This window comes from Lonchura striata, chromosome 5, assembly GCF_050655825.1.
Source record: "Lonchura striata isolate lonStrDom1 chromosome 5, ASM5065582v1, whole genome shotgun sequence".
Classification (NCBI taxonomy): Eukaryota; Metazoa; Chordata; class Aves; order Passeriformes; family Estrildidae; genus Lonchura; species Lonchura striata.
In genome coordinates, this window is record NC_140707.1 from 60375878 (window position 1) to 60381877 (window position 6000).

Below are 6000 nucleotides of genomic sequence, written 5' to 3' on the forward strand. Positions count from 1 at the left end.
GTGTGTAGTAAGGGATGCAAATGTTTGTAATGTGCTAGGAAACAAAAGGTAAAAAAAAAAATTAACTGAACACTGTTTATATTTGTTGTTATTGGTGAAGAATCTAATTGTGAAATCCATCTCCTGAACGTTTGTCATCTCACTCTTTTCCTATTGTCATGGCTTGTTTCAAACTGGGATGAATCCTCCCACACATCACAATGTATAAGCAAAATAATGATAAAAGGTGGTAATGATAAATTTGGCCCATGAAATTTAATTTTTTTAATTGGTTTATTTTGTAAATCACCATTACTTCTTAAAACTGCAGAACACTTTTGTCCAACAAAGTTATACAAATGACTCGGATAACTCTATACTTTAGGATCGATCATTAAAACAAATAAAACAGTGCAAGTTACACAGGTCAAGTCTTAGGATAGGCTTTATAGGAAGGAAGAGTTGCAGGTTTGTGGTTTTGTAGTCTCGCCAGTAACTCACCCCATACATAGTTTAATATTTAAGATATAAATTATTCATGAACAGTTTTTAGTAATCAGTGAATTAGCCACTTGCAATTAAAAAAAATTGACCTCCTCTTCTTGCATTTAATCTGAGTAGAGTCAGTGTCATTGCTGTGTGATTGGATCTCATCTATTTTTATCTATTGTAGCAGCTGTTTTGATCCAAAATTGACAAAACCACTCTAGAAAACTTTAAAAAAGGTAAGTCATGTATATATATATATATGACCCTTTACTCCATGCAGAAAGACAATGCAAGCCATCCAAAAGTAGAGCAAACCTTTAGCTCTATGTATTGGACCTGGCTGAGGAGCAGTTGTTTTTCCCTGCAGCAGTGGTCACAGTGCTGTGCTTTGCACTGGTAGCACAAACAGTGGTAACACTGCAGTGTTTTGGCCACTGCTGAGGAATGCTCCGTCAGCATCAATGCTGTCTCTCCAAAATTTCAACCCCAGCTCTTGACCCCCTCTGCCAGCAGTCTAAGAGTGGGAAAGATCTTGGGGGTGTGACAGTCGACAGCTGAACCAAACTGATCAAAGGGATAGTCCATACAAAATGGTGACTGCTCAGCAATAAAGGCTAATAAAGAGGAGGAGACAAGGGGGACATTTGTTATTTATGAAATTTGTGTTCTGGAGCAAGCACTGCATGTACTGAAGACCTGCTTCCCAGAATGTTGCTGGACATACCTTTCTTTCTGGAAGTAGATTAATTTTTTGTTTGTTTGTTTGTTTTCTTTGCTTCTGCATTCTCAACCTTTTCTCTTGTTTGGTTAAACTGTGTTTATCTTGAACAGGGTTTTTTTCATTCTTATTTTTACCTGACTCTCCTGCCAAGAAGAGGAGTGATAGACAAGCTTGGTGGGCAACTGGCATCCAGCCAAGGTCAACCCACCACACAGCCACCAGAAATATCTAGAATGTCAGGTCATATACACCAAATATTTTGATACCTCTACTTGGAAAAGTAATGCCATTTTAGAGTAGATGACTCTTCTGTTCCTTTAACAAATACAGAGTGAAAGAAAACAATGACTTTAGAATGTGAATTCTAAGAATTAAAAAAATCTCAAAGAATTAAAAGATATTCTTTGAAGATGTTTATGAGACAGCAATATGGATGATGCCAAATATTGTGTTCTCCATTTTGCCAAGACTGCTTTGTTCCAGAGCCTCACTTTTTTCATCAGGCACAAACTGCTGACAATGTCAGTGTAATAGGAAAAGACATCATTTGGAACAGTTATTAATATAAAAAACAACCATGTCAGAAGAGGGTTAGCCATCCAAATGGACAATTTCAACAATGCACAATTAAAGTTGTATTATTTCCATCCCTTGAGCTTAGAAAGAGGATAAATCTGCCTTGTGTTTATCTTTTTCACTATCGTCATTGAAATAGTCAGCACATTTAATTTTTTTTAAAAGCAGTTAAACCATGCTATCTACCATACCTTTGATTTCTTCTTATCTTCACTGTAAATACTTGTTTGTTAATATAAATTACATTGTAGAAAAGATAGTAACAAAACACCCTATGTTACCTTCTGTATTAGACAGATGTAGGAGGCAGTGGATAGAGATGAGGAATGTGCACTGAGACACTGAAGGCATTGTTTAGAGAGAGACAGAAAAACAGAAAGATAATTTAAAATTAAAAAAAAAAAACAACTTAGGACAAGATTTCATAGAGAAAGCATGGCAGGTTACGTGAAAACCTGTTGAGATGTCACAGGAAAATGTAAGAAGATTCAGACTAGAATTTGACTAGAAGAAAAGAACTATCTTTAAGAGAAGTTTCAGTTAAGTTTCAGTGGAGTATAGACTGAAAATCTGATTTAATAGGTTCAAGAAGTAGGCTACAAGAGATTAATTCAGCAGGAAATTGTAGATGATGTAGACAGATAAAAATTCAATAAGCTTGGCAAGAGAGGGAAAAAGCAGTCTGGATCCTAATGCCAGAAGTATCTGTGGAGAAGCATGGACATACAAAGGGTAAAAGAGACTTCTGCCCATATATTTCATCACAATTACCATAATACAGTGCAATAGATTCTAGTAAGAGCTGATTACACTCCTGTCAAAATCTTCATTATAGGACCCATTTATGCTCTGGCCTCTCTCTTAAAATTTGTCTTCTGGAAAATCTGAAAAAAAAAAAAAACTTATCTTCATTTTCTACTAAGTTTATTAATTAAGACAATTAAAAAGTTTGCTCATATTTCTGGGTAAAATATTTTTTTCTATCTATTGTTATTAATTCTTAAGATAATAGTAAAATATTTTGCAAATTTTTATTGTTTTTTACTAAACTTATAAAGGCAAAACTTTTCCCCCCAGTCACAATTTTAAAGTGGTAAGAATTTAATGTATTTAAAAGATAAAATAAAATTCAAATAAACAACAACATAAAATATTCATCTTGTTATTCTCAAACATGTACATCTCAGTTATTAAAAAGAGACCATTTCTATTAATATACTTGTAACCATGCATTTCCTAACCTATCCCTGATGTGCTGGAATGGGAATATATATGATGGTTATCAGTAGATGATTTTGAAAACCTTGCTCAGGAGAAAAAAATATCATTTTGGCCAGCAATAGTCAAGCTGGCTCCACCTGGACAAGCCTGACTAAGTGACAAAAGTATTGTTTTCTGTGTCCAGCCATCTTAAAACTAGAATCTGGGAGCTTATGCCCTGAGATAGTGAGCCAGCATCCAAGATATGAATTCACATTGTGCATGGCACAGTGTGCTGTGTCAGTGCTAAAGGTCCTGAACGGGTGCATCCTCTAATAATTTTGATTTGTGCAAAATTTAGTCACAGAAGTGAGACTTGTGCAGATAACCCCCTCCCCACTTTGCTCAGTCTTATATATGACACTATCAGCTTTTCTTCCAGAGGTTTTCCAGAACTCTGGTGTTTCTTTTTAGTCTGCCTATCTTTGTTATTTTTTCTTTAATTGACATATTCAAAGCAAAGCATAAGAATGCAAAGATTATCCACATCCAAAATTTTCTCTCCATGGACAGATCCATAGAGCATCTACTGATGGATGACAGCTTACTTTCATTCTAATTATAGTAAAGTGTAAATCTACTGACTGTGAGTAGGGAAATTGGGAGCTTGTTTCCCTATAAACTTTCTCAACTGTCTTCTGGAGGTACAGTGTCTCCCCAACCACCATGCTTCACTGGCAATCTCTGAAAATTCAAAACAAAAAAATAATCCTAATGCATGTGGCAGATAAGAGGTAGAAGGTATATGTTTTAATGTAAATTAAACTAAAATTGTCAAGCTCAACTGCCTGAAGTGTTCAGGAGTTAGCTGATGCTGTATAATAGCTGCTCAGCCTTTTTCTTGCTTCTCGGTGGAGGCAGCATTGATTGGCTGGGCTGATTATAGCTCTGCACATCAAAAAGGTGCAAGTTGTTCTTAACACTAGAAAATCGGCTCTTGCTTGTACAAGCTTAATGCATGATAAGCTATATGGTGTAGACATACATTTTGTGTGCTTGAAATTGAAGTGAACTTTACTTGTATCCACATAGATATGGCCAGTAGCTGTTAGAGTCTGTTGCAGTTCATATTTATTGCTTGTAGTTAAAGTAAAAATCAGTGCCATGTGATTTTATTCAATTCAGGGGAAAAAAACTAATTGTCCTTCTGCCAAAGTTTAAGTGCTACATTTTTTTCATTAGAATTTAACAAATGTTCATCTTAAAATAGACTGACAATGGGTCAAACTGTTCCACTTTATCTGTTATGAACTTAAAATTTATCAAAGCTAGTACTTGCTCTTTCTAAAGCAATTTGTATTTTCACTCCTGTATTCAACTATCAAATTCTCCTTTGCAACTAATGTTTAATACCCACAACATCCTAAAATATTTGAAAAAGATCACCGCAACAGTCTTCTTCTTTCACCTGCCTCAGCCAACATGTTATGTAGATGTTTTAGGGCATTAGTATTGCTTGTAAGTCTTTAATGCAGAAATGCAGTATTTTAGGGAATATTCTTGAAGAAGATAGCTGCTACCTTGTCCAAGTTTTGCTATGCCTCTTAGCCAGCCATGACCATTTTATGAATGGGTGTGATTCAAAGCCAATTTGGAGTGTAAGCTAAATCTTCCTTCTACCTTTAGATTTGTATTATACTTCATCATTTGCAGACCCAAATCTTGAGCAGAGACTTTTCTTGCTGTCGTAATATAACTAATGGTAATCTTTAGGAGGTAGGTGTGATCCAGTATGAGAAAGGGTATCTTAATCTTGCCCTCTCTTGGTAAAGTATATTAAATCCAGGATTTAAAAAGTAGACTAAGCATTGATGGGATTAAATGTATTACATATCTTTACAGAAGACACATTTATTCTTTCGTGTTCAGTGCTAAGTCCCATGTTGAACTGAATCCAAAAATGAGATGTAGATTCTGGCATATCTTAAAATGTCGAACCAGATCTCTTGGTTCTTGCTTTGATGTGGCAATATTCTTTTAGTGCCTGAACAACATCATGGGTAGAGGTGAAAATGTAGCACAGAGCCTTTTAATTTCATTGTGTTATTTATAACAATTATCTAAATCAAATTAGAAGTAAATGGCTACTAATCTTTGTAATCTTTGTCTGTATGTGTATTCGTGCCCAACAATTCCTAAATGCCACTAGGAAATGAGAGTAATTTTGATATTAAAATGATTACTACCATTTTTTTAATAAACTGATGCGACTTTAGAAGTCTGTCCCTGATATCTTTCATGATTTAGACATCACACAAGCTGTAATTGTGCTATTAAAGGAAAGAGAGCTAATCTTTTTGCATTTGAAGTAAGCCCTCATCATCAGACCCGACAAAGCCAGACAGATCAAAAAAGAGTAAAAAAGAGCATTTAAGGAAATTAGTACAAGTGTCAGTTAAAAGGTAAAAATTAATGCACTTATTATTGAAATACAGTTGAAACCTGCGTTCTTTTCATTTCTTTGATATTGCTAAAGCATAAAACATTCAATTAACTTTCCATTGTGTTTGCAGGGTAGCAGGGAAAGGCAAACCATTGTCAGTGAAGTGTTAGGTGTGTAGGTGGTGTGTGCAAGGCAAAAATGATTAGATGTAAGAGGAGGGAAGAGCAAAGGCTTTTAGTTGCAGTTGACAAAGACAGTGAACTCCTTTACTGTGTTCCAGAACAATGTTCTTGCCTGTAAACTTTTTTTCCTAAAGATACAGTGCTGAACCTGTGAGAAGGTAGCATGCATTCCTTTCATCCTCACTGGGGAGCATTTATTTTCCTGATTATTATTATCTACATTATTAAAACCTTCATGGTTTTGCACCTCTTTCCTAATAAAAAGTGAATACAGATAAATTGATACTATTTTGGACCATTGAACACTTTGCAATATGAGTGAAATAGATACATTTAATTAATACTTTCCCTCAGTCATAAATATGAATTCCCATGGCTGTATTCTTTTATTCTTTGAAAGCTGTTACTGA